Here is a 20,688-nt window from a genome sequence, read left to right as displayed (position 1 = left end):
CTCTCAGATTTGGTGTTCAAAGGACTCCATAACTAAGGCAATAACTGATTTCTTTAGGGAAAATAGCACTGATACCGTTCCGACTGCCACGGTATGCGACCCTATGAAGGCAGTGATTAGATGGGAACTGATTGCTCACACGACTGCTTGCACTTATAGGAATAGAACCCTAAGGTAGGCACTTTAGGGGGAGATGCGCGCTTCAGAAATGCTTCATAAGCATTTCAATTCTGTCATGGCCAGGAAGGGCCTACGGGTAGCGCGAAATAAACTAGAAGCACACTTAGCAGGACATACGGCCAAATCGATTATTCGTGCTAAGCAATCTTATTATGCCATGGGTAACATGGTGAATACATTTCTGGTTCATAAATTGAAGGCCATACATACAACAAATACTACAGCAGTGCTGGTAGACTCAGACATAAATATTCAGTACAGGGAATCGGCGAAAAGGAAGGTTTCTGAATGATATTTACCCACAGAATCTGCAGCAGGCCCCCCCCCCCCATCTCTGCGACTTATGCCAGACTACCAAATCAGGCTCTCGTCTACTACTGACTAACTTATTCAACTTGTTCCCGGAATTTAGGGAGGGTTACTCCTTCGATGGAGTCAACTACAATTTTAATACTTAAGCTGGGGAATCCCACACAGGATTGTCACCCGTACAGGCCAATTTCTTTGAACCTGGATGCCAAGTTGTACTCTAAGGTGTTGGCCTCGAGGTTGGGGACGGTTCTACCCCAACTGATAAATCCGGATCAGGCTGGGTTTATTCCAAAGCGAAGCACACAAGACAACATCAGATGAGTCTTGGATATCCTTGACCTAGCCAGGAGGGGATAGTCTTGCCCTGGGAGTACTCACACTAGATGCTATTAAAGCATTCGACAGAGTGCACTGGCCCTACCTTTGTGAGGTTCTGCTTGCTTTTGGATTTGTCCCGTTGGCTAACTACCATTGACCTTTTACTGGAATAAGGGTTAATTGCCCCTGTCCCTATCGCTCATGGAACTAAGCAGGGTTGTCCACTGTCTCCTTTGATTTTTGCTCTTGTTATGTTATGTTATGTTATTTTGCATTTATATAGCGCCTTATATACCATTGGTATGGTCTGAAGGCGCTGGTAGGTTGAATGCCCTTGGGAACCGAAGTTCATATCAGTAGAGGGAATAGAGAGGGTCAAAAGGTGCGTGTGAGCACCGGGTATGTGTGCAGCTCGTGCGGTATCCGTGTAATAGCTGCTTTCTAGCGGTAGGTGTAACGCTCACCTGATTCCCACGGAGGCGCAGGTCTGGCTTCGAGTGCTGATGCTTCTTCAATGGTGAAGCGCAGGACTCTGAAGATGGACAGGTAGGGCCCTCTACTCTGGCTTCTCCGGCTCGCAGGAATATTCCCCTGTGCGTGAAAAGGGAGTATTACCTACTGACTGAGTTATGCTCAAGCCTCCCACTCTCTTCCAACCCTCCACGATACCCCGTGAAGTCTCACCTTAGGGTCAGGAAGGATGAGCTCTCCATCCTGCTTCCGATGCAGGGGCGCGTTGAAACCCAGTTACTTCACTGGATTGAGGATTGATGGGAGTTCAGGTAAGCTTGACTATTCAGGTAAGGCTCAGTAAAAGTTCTGTTGCAAGTTCAAAAGTCCAAGCTTAATAATAATGTTCATTGTCTTTTGGCAGCAAGCGCTAATGCTTATGTCTTTTTTCCCCTTAGGGTCCGGGGTTCGGAATGCTGGAGATATGGCGCCGATCCGAAGTGAAACGTGCAGTTCCAGTTCCAGTAAATGGCAGGTTAGTTCTGGATGAGCGCTCGGGAACTGTCTTTGCATACGCTCATTCAATGTCTTTGTCTTTTTTCTCCATAGGGGCCGGGGTCCGGAAAAATGCCTGGAAGCGGCAAGACCCGAAATGAAATGGGAATGACCCAACAGGTAAGTCTTATTCCCTTCCTTCTCTCACCTCTTATTCTTGTCTTTTTCTCTAGGCTCTGGGAAGTGGCTGTGTATCCGGATGATCGCTGCTGAAGATGGAGGAACCCAGGAAAGGTGAGTGAAATGCAGCGCTGCAGCGATCGTAACGAAATGCTTTTAAAAATAATGTCTTCCCTTTCAGGATCATCGGTGATGTCTCCGTGGTGCAGATTTAGCTGGTAAGGTCTCTTGTCTCCCTTTGTAGGTGACCCAGGATGCTGACAGGCGTGGCTGAAGTCCAGATGCAGGAGCTGACACGGTGAGCGTCCAGCTGCGAGGAGCAGAACAACGTGAAGCGTGAGTTGCTGATCGGGTGTGGTTTAAATAGCTTTGGAAGAAGTCCCAAGTGTGTATCCTTCCTCCAATCAGGTATGTATCCTTCCCCGACCACACCCGGGTGGAAAGTAGTCCCACAGGTAAAGTAGTTCCATTCAGGCCTCAAGAGGGCCTGGATGTGGCAGCATGGTCTGCATCTGGTAAGTGCACATTAAAACACTTGAACACATGTCTAGCTTTATGACCCTGGCGCCTAAGGCGCCAGGACAGAGGTCCAACATGAGCCTGGCGCCTAAGGCGCCAGGACTGCGTCCAAAGGGCCCCAGCTTGGGCCCGCTGGCACTCCCCTGGGGGAAATGATGCCTGCCTCTGGGGTTGCTGGGTCGGACCTGGCTCCTTGGAGGTAGGCATCATGACAGTAGGTGTGATGGTTGAGAGGTCAGGAGTATGTGTTCGTTCTGGCAGGATTTATCCAGATCGGATGTGGCTGCGTTAGGACTGAGGAGAACGCCTGGCTGGGGGGTGTGCAACCAGCAGTGTTTACTTAGAATGATGTGGAGTGAGCAGCGGATGTTGATATGAGAACAGTTATACCGAATGGTGTCATAGTATCCCTGTGTTCTAGTTGAGTGGTGATGTAAAGGAGAGAGTAAGCATGATGGTGTGATATGATGGATTATATGCTCTTTCAAACGTTATCTGCATTTCAGACCATAGTATACACGTCACGCAATTCTATGCGCTCCTGTCCGTTCCATGCACTCCTATCTACTCCATGCACCCCAGTTTGCTCTATACATTCCGGTCCGCTCCATGCACTCATGCATTCCGGCCCGCCCTGCGCGCTCAGGTCCGCCCTGCGTACTCTAGTCTGCCCCAACATTCACAATTCTGTCTAAGTGTGGACATGCTAACATTCAAGGTCCTATCTAGATGCAACGCAGACCAATATTCACAATTCTGTCTAAGAGTGGACATGCTAGTATTCACAATTCTGTCTGGGTGTGGACATGCTAATATTCACAATTCTGTCTGGGTGTGGACATGCTAATATTCACAATTCTGTCTAGGAGTGGACGTGCTAATATTGAAAGTCCTATCTAGATGCAACGCAGGCCAATATTCACAATTCTGTCTAAGAGTGGACATGCTAGTATTCACAATTCTGTCTGGGTGTGGACATGCTAATATTCACAATTCTGTCTGGGTGTGGACATGCTAATATTCACAACTCTGTCTAGGTGTGGACATGCTAATATTCACAATTCTGTGTGAGTGTGAACAAGCTAATATTTACAATTCTGTCTAAGTGTGGACATGTTAACATTCACAATTCCATCTAGATGCGACGCAGGCCAATGTTCACAAATCTATCTAAGAGTGGGCATGCTAACATTCACAATTCTATCTAAGAGTGGACATGCTAACATTCACAATTCTATCTAAGAGTACACATGCTAAGAATCACAATTCAATCTAGATGCGACGCAGGCCAATGTTCACAATTCTATCTAAGAGTGGGCATGGAAGTATTATGGCACTCTATGTTATTGGTAGGTAAGATAGAGTGGCAGGGGTTCTCTGGAGTAGAGTGATTGCTCTACTCCCCACCCATGCCACACTCACGGTTTTTGTTGGTGTCTGTTGGCTGCTGGCTTCCTTGGCGTCCCCTTGCGGACACCTGCTGACAATTCCTGGAGCCGCCTCTGTTGGAGCCGCCCTTGGCCATGGGGCCGTTAGCCGGGGGCTGCACGGGCAGAGGGCTGCCCTGGGAGGACCAGTGATGAAGGGTGAGAGGACCAATGAGAACGGGCCTGAGCAGGTTGGGAGGTGGGAGGGAAGGGAGTGAAGGAAGAGGGTGCGGAGTGGGAGCGGCCTGCTGGGGGATCAGAAAGGCCTCTGGATATGGGGACAGCCACAAAAGCCTGCTGCCTCTGGGTGTGAAGGAGGCAGGCAGGAGGCACTGCGGCCGCTAGGCCCAACGAGGAGTCAGGCTCCACCAAACACGGGAGGGGGTGGGCCAGGAGGCGGGAGGAGGGAGAAGGGACGTGGGAAAAAGGCAGGGGAAGCAGGATGGCGATCGGGGGAAGGGGGTCAGCCACACAGGCCGAGATGTTGTAATGGAGCCATTTGCGCAAAGGATCAGAGACAACTCGGAGATCACAGGGACTGAGGTAGCTTGGGTGCAACACAAAATGCCTCTTTATGCCGATGATGTCCTGCTCATGTTAACTAATATACCAACCTCCCTTGAGGCTGTCATGTCTGAATTAAGATGATTTTAACTGGCTTCTCTGTCAATTACTAGAAATCCTTGCCATAAGTGTGCAATTGCCCAAGCAAGTCATTGCCGCTGCGATATCCACCTGTCGAATTCCGTGGGCATCTGACACTATTGAGTACCTGGGGGTGAGGATTCCTATTTCCCCGCAGGATGTATATTGGGTCAACTTCCCAGGGTTGCTTAAGGATCTTGCCGAAGATCTTAAATGTTGGAGTAAGCAGGAAATATCACTGATGGGACGAATCGCTGCAGTAAAAATGAATCTTTTACCCAGATTCTTGTATCTTTGTCAAGCCTTGCTAGTTAAGATTCCCAACCTTGAAGTACATATGCTGCAGCGTAGCGTCCTACAATTTATCTGGGTGGGCAAAAAGCCTAGAGTTCCAAAAGCTGAGGTTTTAAGCGATGCCCGGAGGGGAGCAATGGCGGCTCTGGACCTCCTCAGGTATTATGTGGCTGCTCGGGTTACGCACATTTTGGCTTGGAGGTCCCCTCCCAGATGGGTAGCTCTTGAGAAAACCAACTCCTCCTGCCGGTTATCTTTCTTACCCTTTATCGACAATACTAAACTCCCCGATCTGACACACACTTGAGCTCGACTAAAATCTTGCTGTATTACTGGCACGTGGCTTTTATGAAGAAGTGGGTGAATCAGGTTTCAGACCGTGCTCTCCAGTCTTTGGTAATGCAGAATTCTCCCCAGGATTCTTAGGGAATAGTTTTTCAAATTGGCATAATGGGGGTGTGCATAGCTTGCATCAGCTGTACCAGGAGGGCTCTCCTCTCTCGTGTCCGAATGTAAGGCTCAATTCTCACTAACCGAAGGCGAATGATTTAGATATGGTCATATTCGGCACTGGATTTCACAACTGTGAGGAGCCAGGTGACCCGCGAAGGTGAGAGTATTGGAATGTACCCAACAGTATGGCATAGATGGGGGTAGAATCTCATGCTTTTATAAACTTTTGGGAGGCAACTTACTAACCGTCAGATCCTCCTACATTGCCATTTGTGAAGCGGATGTGGGACCTCCTGTCGATGATTTATGGGAAGAGATCTGGGCTAGAAACTGTAGGGGAGGATTGGTCCAAAAGAGCCCCCTTGCCTACATCCCCTCCCCAGGTGAGGGCCATGGCTCATCAGGCGTCCCCTCTTTACCACCAGGGCCCAGGTGGTGGATGGCTCACCTGTTGAAGGCATTGCCCAAACATATTGAATTTAGCCAGGCCTCAGGAACCATTTTGTCTAATAAAGATGGTGTGAGCTCGGCGCACTGCAGCGCGGCCCCCACCTTTAGAGAGTTTCAATTATCCCTGTGGCCACAGCTCCCTGGCAGATCCGCTGTGAGCTCGTTCCCACAGACAAGACGGACATGAGCTAGTGTAAGGTACCAACACTGTAACATTTCACCTTCCGCAGTGTATCACTGCTCCCAACATGACCCAGCCAGCAGAGCCTGGGTGGAAAAAAGAACTGTAAAATGGCCCTTGGATAAAAGCAAAAGTTCCCAAATACTAATGCCAAAACTACCTGCGATGGGTGCATTTTCTCCACAAACCTCTTTGATTAGAAAACCTGCAAAACATATAGATGTGACAGAATGCATGTTCACATGGCATTAGCAATGAAGCACCCACACCACTGCAGTTATGTACAAATAATGCAAGCGTCCCGGGGGGTTATTTGCTATGCGTGTCATTGAAAGGTTTACACCCCACGGTCCCGCGCCATAACCAAACTAATGCTGCTAGAGTGCAAAGAAAGGCAAATGCAACCATACTGAGGGCTCGTGTGAAGGACGTGCGAGAATGGGCCCTTCATGTGTGTATGTCCAAGCCCCTTATGTGCCCCTACCGTCACGTACGGTGGCGAGTCGTTTTCTATGTACTCCACCAACCTCACTACTACCTCACGTACTGTAAATGTATATGCATATACTAAAATGTTGTAGTTGTTAAAACATAGTGTACAAATAATGTGCTCAGACTGGCTATATTTGAGAGGCATTTAGCAAAGTTAAAATGTAAGCTTTGGAATGATTCAATGAGTATTGTATAGTATTCAAATGTTTATGATGCTTTCACCTAAAATCGGCAACACACGAGGAAGATACCTTTGTGAATATGTGCAAGGCCATTCCCCCACCCTCCCTGAGAAGCCTGCCAGACGAGAGAGCAGAGGCCCGCGCCGCACATCTCCACCTCCCCCAACTAGGCTGGAGCCGCTTCAAAGATTTGTAGCTCCCTCTGCAGCACCCAAGGCCACGACCCGCCACCTGCATTATTCACAGCCCAGCAGTAAACCTCCGCCTGAATACACAACTCCAGAGGCGCCCTCCACTACACCCCACAACCCACCGGATCACCTTAGGTTAATGGCCCCTGTAAAATTAGGTCACCCGATATTATGGCAACCTTACAGCAACACATTCATAACGACTTCTAACAAGACAGGAGGACATGTACCGCCTCTCCCATGCCCTGAGACCCAGCCCCACGACATATGGTACTCGGTCAACAGGACACTGGTAACCATGTACTGATGAATCGCCATCAAACCCCTCTCAAGGTGCATTCCTCCTGTGTTGCATTAACCTGTAGTATAACCTATTGGGAGATTTACTAAAAAGAATAATATTGCAAATGACTGAATGACTGTGGTGTGCATGGCCTAGGGCAAAGAAGTCAGGAAAAGACATTCATCTCTGACACTGGCCACAGTGGCACAACAACACCGCCCGGATGGACCCAGCTGACCCGCCAGGCCCAGCTCAACCCACGAGGTTGACCAGTGACGTCCTCCAGCCAAGACCAACCACATCACAGCATCACCTATAGCTAGTCGTCGCCACCCAATCCCATTGAACTTGTGCCCCCTATAGTGTGTAGGTTTTGATGACGTTTTTTGTGAATATATACGCCTGTCTTTGCTATTGTCAAGCAGAACGCTCTTGGAGTTTGCAGAGTTCTTTGCATGCCCTATTCTGATTGATAAACTCCCATTTACGCTCACCCGCACTTTGTCTTGGCCTTATTCCCACTCTGGGAGAGTCTATTACTGTCTCTCATTGCGGGGAGGATCGTGCTGGTTGGGGACGATTGCCTTCAAAACCACGCCTCCTCTAGATGTGTAACCACTAGAGAATGTATGCATAAACTTTGCTACAGATGGTACCGGCCTCTGCTAACTTTACATAAAATGAATGCTGCTTTGAATTCGGCTTGCTGGAGGGGGTGCGGCCTCGGGAAGCTACTTTCATATGTGGTGGTCCTGTCATGTATCCACACTTTTTGGGTTGCTGTACTGTCTCACATTAAGGAAAGAACTGCAGTGGACTTACCCCTGGCTCCACTAGTTGGCCTATCGCGTCGCTCAGTGGAAGATGTGTACCCTAAATCGGGTTGCAGAGCACAATCGGCGACACACCAATTTTTAGCAACTAAAATATAAATAGCACGATCGTTGAAGGCTCCTATGGGGCCAGTATTGGCACAATGGTGGATGGAGGTATGGGACATCTTGGTTGACGAAAAAGTTACAGCATGTGTAAAACAATGCGCTGCCTTGGTATCTAGATTTCTGGCTCCCATTTGTTGACTATTACCAGAATTTTCCCTCCCTAACTTTTAAACCGTCTCTACTTTCAAACTATTCCCTGATGTGATGTCCTTGGTGTGGTACTTTTTTTATTTTAACAGGGTTATGCATTTTCGCATTAGCGCCTCGGTGGTGGGATGGCTTGTTGGACCCGGGAATGTTGTGCATTATGCATTCAGCCATATTTTACTGTCTATGTATGTCTCGCATCCTTGTTTGAATAAAAGGTTTGGGAAAAAAGTTATAGAATTTTGCTTTTATACTTAACCGATACTTCATTGTTCTGATATTGTGAAATGTGTAGGCTTAATTGAGCTGCAACAAGAATGCTGTGTGACTTGACTAGTTTATATTTGTGTATGATTTTGTATTATCTGGGGAGATGGTTTATATTTATGGCCTGTATTGTTTGTCTAATTGTGCATAGGAGACTTTTAAATATTCATGTTCGTGTGCAAGGTTTGTTGGAAACCAAAGCACAAATGGAAAAATAAATAAAAAAGAATGCTAATCCATGCACTGGGAGGAATTCTTACCCTGAGGTGCAGGCCCGTTTCTTGGCACGGGTGAGGCGGGCAGCTGCCCGGGGCGCAACCACCAGGGGGGTTCGCAATTACCCCGCTACACTGGAGCCTCTGGAGGGGATAAAATTCCCCAGTTTGTGGGGCGGCGCATTGCCGTGGGGAAAGTTCTGTGGGTCAGGTACTGGCGCTGCCCCTTCCGACTGTAATGTCACAAGTACTATGTAACATTACAGAAGTCAGAGGCTTCCTCTGACCACTTTTGCACCACTTGGGGTGGGGGCATAAGCACAACAATTAAAACACTTCAGGTCCCCCTGCAGCTAAAACCAGCTCCTCCCATCACAATGCAGGCAGGAAACTGCTAATGGTGGGCCATTAGTCACTGAATGGTTTCGTGCTGACATTGTGTTGGGAGGGGAGGTAGTGTGGGGCGTGGGCGTGCACTGTAGGCAGCTTTGCCTCTCCCAAAATAATAGTTTAAAGCGGCGCTATTTCTTTCATGCTGCTTCTTTTCCAAACTTGATATCAATTCCACTTTAAACCACTTCCATGGCACTGGTGATGAGTTACTTCATTATGCTGATAATAGTTTTGATCAGTGTTGCTGAGTAAATATTCTTTAAGCCATGACCCGGTTCATTTATTTATTTATGCAATGTTTGTCGGGTACATGGACACAGATTATTTATTTATGCAATGTTTGTCGGATACCTGTATGCGACAAACATTGCATAAATAAATAGGTACCCGACAAACATTGCATGAATAAATAAATAATCCGGTTCCATGTCTCCTTATAACAAGTCAACAGTCAGACTTTACTGTATCAAAGCATACACTTGATTCCCATTGAAAGAATTTTAAAGTGATTGTTTATTGTGTTCGAGTGTCTCCTTGTCATTGCCCTTTTGGCTTAGGTTGCCTCCAAACCCCGTTCAGCATCTTGCGTTCTTTGATGGTTGCATATACTGCATCCTGTGCCATATTCATGTTCTCTTGGTGTGCCCAGTCCTCATTATCTGCAGCCTAAGTGGGACTAGAGCATACAATTGTCTTGGGCACCAATGAAAAAGTGGCCCACTGTTGCAAATGGCAATTCCTTCCTTGTGTAACGGACTGTTTGACTTTGGGTAGGAGTCCCTTAATGGTGTAGTTTGGGAGTGGGGTGGGGTGCGATGCAGTGGGGCTGGCGCGCGGGGTGCGGTGGGGCTGGGACGCAGGGTGCGGTGGGGCTGGGGCGCGGGGTGCGGTGGGGCTGGCGCTTGGGGTGCGGTGGGGCTGGGGTGCGGGATGGGATGTGGGGGGGTGTATTCCTAGTGTTTCGCTCTGGGCACCAAATGGATTAGAAACTGCCCTGCTGAAGTGCGTTATAATGGTTTTCAAACAGGCAACATAACTGTGGAAACCATGATGACCATTCTCCATGATAAAGCGAGTGGAATTAACATGCAAGGAGGATTCATGAAAAGTGGGAGTATGGCATCCATCCTGCCACAAGACTGCAGCCTACCTTGTGTTCACTTATTTACAGGCACGCCTGATGCAGACAGGTGTGAAACCATTGTTCGCTAAACACTCCTTTTGCTTGGTATAATATTTCTTTACATTAATGTTTTGGCTATAGAACAGTGATAAAACACACAAGTTATGAAATAGTTAAGTTGACATTCATCACACAATGTTGTCCATGCACGAAGCCCCCAAAACAGACCACCTTGAGTTAAGCATTTCCATGAAACTTTCAGGTGCTTCGTTTCAGCAATATGGTGATTAGCCCTCTCTTAATATGGCATTCTTCCGTGTTAATGTGTCTACGTACATGGGGGAGTAAACAATGTTACGTTGGTGTCATGAAACAGAAAAGTCAAAATGTTTTTCATTTATGTGATTTTTATTATTTTTTGATCCCAGCAATTAAACCACTGTACAGGGCTTTTGTTATCCTCGGTAGCCTTTCAAATACTGTGCTTTCGTTGTGTCGGTGCAGAAGGGTCCCTCCTTTGTTCCTACTCAGTCCCGTGTGTGCCTCGAGCTCCTGTATTCCCACCACAGCCCCGCAGTGTAGAGCTCGGTTCTACTCCATGCGACTTAATTTCTTCAAACTCCCTCTTTCCCAGTCTCCCCTTCCTCTCTCCACGGCCGCTCAGTGTTGCCAGGTCAGAAGGAAAAAATAAGCTGAATGTTCCTTTAAAACAAGCCCAAAACAAGCTGACTCCCAACCAAATAAGCTGCAAAAACAAGCGCACCTCTAAAATAAGGTGGAAAGGTCTCAGAAGTTGAAAAATAACTATAACGCAAAGAATACATACAGAGAGCCCAAACATATGTTAACAAAAAGCATTTATTAAAATTGTTATTTTCTAACAATTGGTGTCTATTTTAATTTGTTGTATGTGTGCGACTTATAAAAGCAACATTATTGGCTTTTTGGATCCTTGGCTGCTCTGGTCCTTGATTCGTCGCTCCCCTCTGGTCCTTGGCTCCATTGCAGGTACCTGCCAAGTAGCCCCATGTACTTCATGACACTGAGCCAGTCCATGCATTTCCTATTAAATGCTAGGACTGGTATTTTATTTCTTCCCATTATAAGTATGGGCCTACAAGGACCAGTATGCAAAGGGAAAATCCAGGACTAGCTCATGGCGACAAACGTGACATGGCCCCCCCACTGTCGTCCTTCTGGTATTGGGAAACCTGGTTGATTGCTGTCATCTGGTCCTTGGATCATATAGTCCATCACCCCTCTGGTCATTGGCTCCCTCATGACTTACTCCTCTAGTAAATCACTAGCCCACCCATTGACTGTTCATTGCCATGCTAATCCCCAACCCTTTTCTTGCCCCTCCCCGCCCAAAACACCTTCTCATGGGAACTCTTTGAGCTCTCTTTAATCTAGCCTTAATATTAAACTTTGCACTCAATGCTGAATTAAATTTAGCTGTAAATGCTACTGGTGTAATAGAAATGTCTTAACCTGGTCTGCGTTCAGCCAATCAAGTTAAAAGCACTGTGTGTGTCCTTCAGTGAAGTCATGTTAACAGTTTTTGGCTTTTGCAAACTTATCAGGCATTTGCCAGGCACTGCCATTAGATGCCCTGGTACTTGCACCATTTTGCACCTGGTGCCGTTCATACAACTAAAGACAGCAGTGCCTACCAAGGGCCTTTCCCATGCCTACACAAAACCCTAAACTATTGTCATTGTCTATGCTTGTTTCCATCATGACTAAACTACATGTTGCTGTAAATACCCCGTGTTTACCTCTTGGCTAGGTAATGCATCTTCAAAGGGTCTCTCATATTGAAAGAGCCCATCAATGCAAAAGAAAGGAGTACTTGCAGGTCGTTAAGGGGCTGCAGACAGGCCCGTCCAGGACGCTGCATGGGGCTTCACATCAGGAAGGCAATCAGCCCGAGCCTCACACTGTGTGCATAACTGCTTACAGCAGGACGGCATGTTCGCCTTTCATATTCATTTTTCTTTTTTGTAAATGAGGCCAAGACAGACAGACTGGCAAACAAGCGGAACAATAAGCACACAATTAAGGAAAAACGCGGACAAAAACCGCGACAAGCAACCTGCTGATATTATAAGCGACTTTGGGCAAAAACAAGCCCAAAGTCACTTATAATATAATAAGCGGACATGGCAACACTGCTGCCGCTACAAAAGAAGAAAATATGAGAACTGCTTAAATGATGGACACGGGCACTCAAGGACAGGGGTGGAGCTACGCAGATCACTGGCCAATCCCAGGAACAGAAATGTAGGAGGGTGGGCTATGACATTAGCTTTTCATTTCGGGCTGCATGTATGGCTGTAGCCATCAAGTGGGCGTGACTCCGAAGATTGCCGAACACTGCCTCCCACAAGCTACCATGGGAGGCAGGATAGCATACAACACCGGGAAAAATATTGGTGTGAGATCCTAGAAAATTCCAGAGGGGAGAAACATGTGTCCTACAACCTCTAACTAAACTTGCCTTTTGTGCACATCTTTTAGAAGTGTTTCACTACATTTAATGTTACAGAATTACTCGATTTTAGCAGGCACACTATGTCCCCGAGTGTCACCCCATTACTGGTCTTAATCACTAGCATTGTGGGAGTTGTAGTCTTAGATCAGTTCAACCAATTAAAATGGACACAGATAAAACGAATACACAAGTAAACCCCAGGGCTGGAATGGGATATCTGAGGTCACGTGGCTAGTAACCTTAACTACATCACTACCTTTACAAATGCATATTTGTTCTGCACAGTCAGTATGTTGCTTGTTTGAGTCTTCGAGGGGTCCCTTTAAGCTGTGCCTGATGACCAAATGCATAATAGAGCGTGTCCAAAGGCACATATAATAGTCCTGGACACAAGCTGCAATGATCTTTACTGTCTGCACACAAGCTACAGCGGGATTAATTGTATCCACTGCTGCCCAGAGGCGTTGCTTGGGGGAGGGAGGGGGGCTAAAGGGGCTATAGCCCCGGGTTTTTGGTTGTAGCCCCGGATAGAAGCTCAGGGGTTACAACCAAAAGGCTAGCTAGCCCCCACTCCTGAAATCCCAAAATGAGGGTAGCCCTGGATCTTTTCCAGACCTAGCAACACCCCATGCTGCTGCCTGTTTATCTCTAAAAGGAATGCGGGCACAAAGAGCAGAACGTGTTAGACAAGGCGGTGGAGAGTTCAGAGGGCAAAGGACATGCTCATCCCGTGGTTCAGCTGTCTCGCAGGACCACTTCTGTGTACGTGCTGTATTGGCCTGACTCTAATATGACTTCATTTCAAGCAGATTTCTTTGCAATTTTCTGGCTGAAAAGTGGACCCTGAAGATTTACGGCAACCAGATTTTCAAGATAGAATACCAGGACATCCAATTACAAAAAAGAGGGACTAACCCAATTCCACTCACCACTCCCTGCTTTAACCCGACGACCTTCCATCCACCCCCACCGCATCTGCATAACCCATGCTTCTGTCCATTTGGACCCATAACATTATACATGCTCATTCTTCTGCTCCCCCAGTAAAGTACAGAATGAGCCTTGTCTTGTTTTTTGGCATAAAAAGGCTGCAGGCTTATTTTCCCAATTTCATAAAACCACACTGCACACATTAGTGAAAATAGTTCTGAAGATGCGGCGACTGTTCCGTGTCTAACAACCTGCTTCCCCCTTTCTTTCCACTAAGTCCACAGTAGGCCCAACTGTCCCAATCCTTCGTGTCTAAGCCTGGCCTGCCCTTGAAGGTGTTCCTGGGGGGGGAGAGCGCCGTTTATTTCGGGGAAGCTGAGCCCTTATTGTTACCACCAGACGCCCCTGTCGCTTAGGCTCACAAGAGGCGCTGGTCTGAGAAGAGTGAAGACACTTCCGGCTTTCTCCTGGCTCATTCGGAGTCTGTCTCTTGTGCTTGGTTGCCCAAACACCGGCGCCACATCGCCTCGCCATCCTGCGGCGTCAATAATGATAAATAATAATAATAATTATGACCAGGCCCAGTACCAATTCTGTCCTGTTTGTAAGGTGGGTGGGTGGGTGGAGAACGAAATCCTTCCTTAACCTCTGGCGGGCGTTCTTCTGCAGAAGCTGGATGTTTCCTGCTGCCAGGAGCCCGCCCGCTATCAAGGGGCATCCCTGCCCCTTTCCTTTGTTGGCCCTTTGCTGGCTTTCCCCAGTTTTGCTGTGCTTCGGGCGGCCCCTTACCCAGGGGGGAAGGAGGAGGGGGAGAGGAGGAGGACACCGCACAAGTTATCAGGGTGCCTCCTCCATTTTTCTTGCTGTCTTCCGTCGTCACTGGCATATAAATTGTGCAGCTTTGACTATTGATAAAAGCACATAAGTAACATGCATGGTATATTTTAAGTCATTCTGATTGATGTGTTGTAATGTTGTATATATACAATGAACTTGATTGTTATTGGTGTTTATTGTGAAAAGTTGGACATCTCAATTAAAACACACTTAAAAAAAGCATGTAAATATCAAAGGGGCCGTTGCTCTGTTTGACTGTTTGACATTGCATGCCATGCAAGTTAGCTGTGTCTCAGCCTGCCCCTGTGGCTCAAGCACTTAATACATAGAGCTAATACCACGAAGGAGTCCATCATTGGATGACACAATTCAAAAAGGCTTATAATTTTTGTTTAGTTTATCACTGTTAGCAAACAAAAGTGATTGTCACCCTCCCTTTTCCCAAACCGGGACAGGATTTTTAAATATAACAAAATTCTCTGGATGGGGGGAGAGAAGTCTCAAATCTGAGACATTCCCGGCAAAACCAGGGCATCTGGTCACCACCATTTCGTAAGCACTAAGCCTGCCAATTGCTACCAAGCACCTTATTTAAGGTTTTACTAATGCCTAGCTAGGCATCAATAGATCTTAGAAAATGCTAATTAGCCTAATAAACAGTCCGAGAACATTTTCCCACTGCTTTTATTCAATGATTTGGGATTCAATTAACTGCTTGTGGTAGATAAATACTTATTCATTCAGTTCATGTTTATTTTGCCTTAAATCTTCCATAAAAACAAGCAGCATGGTACCAATTTTCTCTCATGCTGAAAATGAAGCCCTTCATCTCAGAAAGCAACTTCAGGTCTGCTGTCCAAGCATTGGTCCTCTTCCACCTGGATGTTGGCAATACCCTCTTAGAAGGCCGTCTGGCAACTAGTCTGGCTCCCAAGAGGTGGGTCCTGCATGCTGCACCCTGACTCATCAAAGGACTCTGCAAATTCAACCACTTCACCCTGACCGTATCATCTTCAAATCCTGTTGCGTCATCTACAAGGCTGTCGCCCTGAAATCCCAAAAATACCTCACTGAGAAAATCAGCATTTCCGGAGGCCTATGATCCACCAGAAATAAGGACATATGCAGACGTGAACTATGCTGGTGCAGGAAAGAAAAAAACTGAAAACAAGCCTTCTCTGTCTATGCCCCAAGACGCTGGAACCTGCTCCCCATCAACATCCGACTCACCCCCTCGCTTCTACAGTTCAGGAAGATGTTCAAGACCCCCCTTCTCAAAGAGCGTCTCCTCCATAACACCTAGGTCCACACACACCCCACTCCCCACCCTTGCTGAAACTGGGGGATCTGACCCCCACAGTTCCCACCCCAAGTTTCTTTTAGATCCCTTGCTGACAAATTTCCTGCCCTTTCTCTTCCCTGTTGTTAGTACCTCACTCACTTGTTTCTCTGCTTCCCTCATCATGTTCAGCGGCCTTAGATTGTAAAGTGCTTTGTTGCTTCCTGAAGCTAGGTCCACGCATGATAAATAACCTAATAATAACAATAATAATACAAATAATAATAATAAGATCCTGGAATGTATGAAACTCTCTGCCATTTATAGGGTGTGGCTGCCAAGGGGGCGGGTAATTTACTTGTATACCATAAGTTTGCCCTTGTTGTGATGACTGATGAGACACGCAAGTCATGAAAGAAGCAATAGATTATTCTGGTGCTTCTCCACTTTAAACTTGGTTTATACTCCATTTGTCTTTACATTCTCCCAATAATCTTGTCCGAGATCCAAACAGTAGGGGCCTGGTTGGGCGCAATTAAGTTAATAGTGGAAGCAGGGTCTCCCAAAGATTTTTGTAGAAAATCATTCTTGATTTCTTAGAAACACTTTCCTTCAGTCAGTCCCAATACCTAACCCCCATACAGCACTTGTCTTAATTTCTTCACAATGTGCACTTTCCTCACCACTTCAAAAGAAATACAACATCAATGCCCCAGCGATTGTCTCATTTTAATCTGAGTGTTAGTTGCATGAATACTCCATAAAGAAATTTGAAGGAAAATGAACATGTTGCATTCTCTTTGTCCTTAGCACACATATTTTGGAAATACTGTGTTAATCATCAGGCCATGATCATTGAAGAAATCACAAAAGGCAGCAACTAGTATATTCTCTGTATTAGACCAAATAAATGTGTTATCTGCATGGAAGCAGCGGGGCAGTTCATCCCTTCACTCGTGGTACATCCGACGATGCCAATTGTAGCTGTTTGCAGGGCCATTAATATATTTTAAAAAATAAAAACCATGAAGGGCAGACCTTTGATGTATCCCTCTAGCAAGTGGAAAAGTCAAAGTAACGGCACATCCTGCCAATTTCTGCTAGTAGAAGGCCACAATGCAACTAAGTAGACTTTGGCAATACTGATTGTTACCCACCAGGTTGAAGGCTGTGCTTACATCTAGAAAAGAAAGTTAATAGTAGGCCCTTTAGTCATGATGAGATATGCGGCGAGACACTGGTGCTTGTGTTCTTTCTCTGTTGGAAACCCTACTGAGATGGGGCACAACTGCAATAGAAGTTGCCCAATCTAACATTCCTGCATGTAAAACAGCCCCAATGGTTTGTTCATGAAAATCCATGAAGGAAATTGGGCGATAGCATGAATAATCATCCCTACCTCCCTTTTTTTTTATAAATGGGGGCAATATCTATGATTTCTTAAGATTTGGAATAGCCATAGTTTTCAAGATTGCATGAAACACCTTTGTTAACACAGGGACCCGGATAGAAGGTTCATGCTTTTTCAAATCCAAAGGTATTTGGTTACAATTTGGGACCTAACCATTCTTGAATATGGTGACTGCACTGATAACTTCTTCAAGAGATAAGCGAGCCACCTTTGCACTACTTCTTATCAAAAGGCTTCTGCAACCTGTTAAATCATAATCCTTATACAATGGGACAACATGGTTGAAGCAACTAATAGAACTCGCCTTAGTGTTAGTAAACTTCGTGCAGCCCATGGCTCTGGTGATGATAGTCCAGAATGCAGACGGTTCATTTGAAGCTGCCACTTCCAACCGTTCAGACCAAGTGGCCTAAGATTAACCACAAACAAAAGACCCACAAAGCCTCTACAGAATCTGAAAACATAGTAAAGAGGAGGCCTCAACTACGCTACATAGCTGGATCGAATTTATAGTAAAAGAATTTGGCTCCTTGGCATGCGCTCGATTTGCTAAATCTCAGACAAGCATGAAAATTGACTTCAGAGATTATAATGAAAGTGAAAAACCCTGGGGCTCCTGGGCAACAAGGGCTGTCAAATTTTTGATATTAAAAAGCAGATTGTTATGGTGGGCAAAGTATTTAAGAACTCAATTTAATTTTATTTCTAACTCAGGAACATATCAACAGCTTAGCAAGAAGCACTCGTTATCCTTTCATACGAAATAGGCCATAGCAACAATCCATGTTCATGGGTGGCTACAGAGTGATGTCTATGAAAATAATACAAGCCATTATCAATCATTTCTAGAAAGGATTGTCCTATGGTCCACAACATTCCAATTCTGGGTGTGATTCTGAATAAGAAGGTTTCAGAAAGAAAACTGTTGGAAAATAGGTTCAGTGTGGAGATACTAGTAGCAAGATCAAGAATACTATACAGAAGATATGTGTATTTATTTTTTACACTGGCCATATCACTGTACAAACAAACGTGTATTCCTGTAGTGTTATATACAACCGGCATGGATATAAGCAGGTGGCGTAATAGACTGGAAGGGAAATATTGGAGGAAATACCTCAGTTTAGTTATCTCTACCCCATGGTCTTCTGAGATGTTAACTGGGGTTGCCTTTTCTGATTGCCAAGGCAAATATTAAAAAGGGGTCTTTCTTTTTAAATATTCACTTAACAAAAGATAATACAGTGTCCGAACCACTAAAAAGTGGGTTAAAGGGGAAAAATCCCCAACTGGAAAATTATATAAAAATGATTAAAGAATTCTTCAATGAAATTGAGTTCACCTGGAATTATCTGGATCCTCTTTTTTGGTCCAATTGAACTTAATGAAAAGAAAATGGGATTGGGAGTCAAAATGCATTAGCAATATCTAAATTGGCATGTGCCAAAAAATGCTATGCATACTATCCAACATTTATGGAAACCCTTCCCTACATCCATTTATTTCCGGACAGAGAAGTGTGTCAAATAATAATTAGGTTTAGGCTAAATCAGCTGGAAACCCTAGAACGTTTGGCAGCCTGCAGAGAAATAGAAAGGAGTCGCTGTTGTTGTTGCCTTTGTAGCATTTGTGGTTATATAGAAACCCTGAGATATTTGTACGTGGACTCTTCTTGCCATTATGCCCCTAGACAAAAACTATTTGGAAAATCTGTGTATAATATCGAGAGTATAGGGGATGAAGCATTTTGGGCTGGATGCATGAGTGGATAACAAGTAAGTCTGAATTTAGCAATTGTAGCACATTAGTAAGAAACTGAGAGGCGGCTATCTAAAATACTTTTAAAATAGGGCACAATTACGAGACCTGTATATGTTCTTCTCTTATATAGAAAATCTATATATCAATATGAAACATTTAAGGGATTTAGAGCCTACCACGTCACAATCTATATTGTTATGAATATGTTAAATGTGTTTGAAGTTCATTCCTTAATTTTAAGTACCAATGAACTTTGGGCTTTCCTATAGGATGGATTATACCATCCCCTGGCCTAGCCATTTCCTTTTTCTCAGATCGTCCCTATCTGATTATGAGGTATAAAGAGGATATAGTCCACCATTTCAACCAATTCATGATACGCCTCCAAAATATCCTAATTTTATGCACAGCTTTTCATAATTCCTTCAATATAATACAAGCTTGCTATAATTGACCTTGCTGACATGGATTAGTACAATCATCTTGCCATTTAATGTTTCTTTGTGCTCCATCTAGCTGCACCGCCTCCTATCCTTTCTTCTTGTCTCTGGCCTAACAGGCATTATAGAGATCGCTAAAATACAATATTTTTAGTAGCGGGTCATCATCACTCTTGGTCCTCCATAGACGTTAAGGTCTTTACCTCTATGCCATGACACTAAATTTAGGCAAAAATAGTCAATCAATGACTCACACGTGTGGGAAGCAAAGGTAGGGTGAGCTTGATAGTCAGAGAATGAACTCCCATTATGTTGCTAATGCCAGAGCTTCACAGAAAATGGCAGATCCATTCCCCCACCTTGTATCGCTTTGAGCATATCATCCTCAACACACCTACCCTCAACCTACTTCTTCAAACAACATGCATTCATCTATCCATGAAGGACTCGCCAGTTGGGTGTTAAAATTCACACTACGAATGATGCATAAAGGGTTATCAAAGTGAAGATCCAGGATGTAATCACAATTTGTCAAAAGGAACTCTAGATATGATATGATATGATGTATATCTTTTTTAACATGCCTGTACACACAATCACATAAAGTATCTCTACAAGAAGGACTGCCCACCCTTTTGGATCTTCTTCTTCCCTCATACACACAGGATCTTAAGTCAGTCATTAAAAATATCTATGTCCAAGCTCAGGGTATTTTTTTCTGATATCCACAGAGCCTATCCTTTTGTTTTGTTATGCTAATTTCCCACAAATGGCAAAGCCATTGAGTGCTATCGGGTATGTGTGCCATGTTTCCATCAAGGCTACCAACTTAAAGTGCGTGATTTATTCCCAGCAATCTAAATCATCCATCCTTCATTAGAGACAATATATGTTCCAGCTAATGCCAGACTCCTCATAGTCAATTTATGGTGGGAATAGCATTACGAACCAAAACTAAATAGGCTCCCTCGCCACCAATATTGGGAATCACAGGTCAGGCTCTGATGTGGTTAACCTCCTTCCTTTCCGGCTGCCCATCCCAGGTGGAATTTGGGTCCTTTCTCTCTACTATCACTATTAAAAACTGTGGCATTCCCTAGGGTACTAACCCATCCCCCTGGTTTTTCAATGTTTACATGGCTGCCCTGGCAAGTGTGATTGCCACTTTCATCTCTAACTTCCAGTGTTATGGGGTTGACACACAATTCCCCTCCAGGCTACCCCCAGCCACCTCCATTATCTCTCTCATGTCAGTCATGTCATGTCTGTCCGCAATTGAGTCATGGTGTGCTGTAAACAACCTCTGCCTCAACGACAGTAAGACTAAGATTGTTCGCATTGGGACTCCTGCTTCTGCTTTCCCACTCTCACTCTGGCCGGCCTCCCTTGGGCCTGCGC

This window comes from Ambystoma mexicanum, chromosome 1p, assembly GCF_040938575.1.
Source record: "Ambystoma mexicanum isolate Mex_15411 chromosome 1p, UKY_AmexF1_1, whole genome shotgun sequence".
Taxonomy (NCBI): domain Eukaryota; kingdom Metazoa; phylum Chordata; class Amphibia; order Caudata; family Ambystomatidae; genus Ambystoma; species Ambystoma mexicanum.
This window is presented reverse-complemented; position numbering follows the sequence as displayed.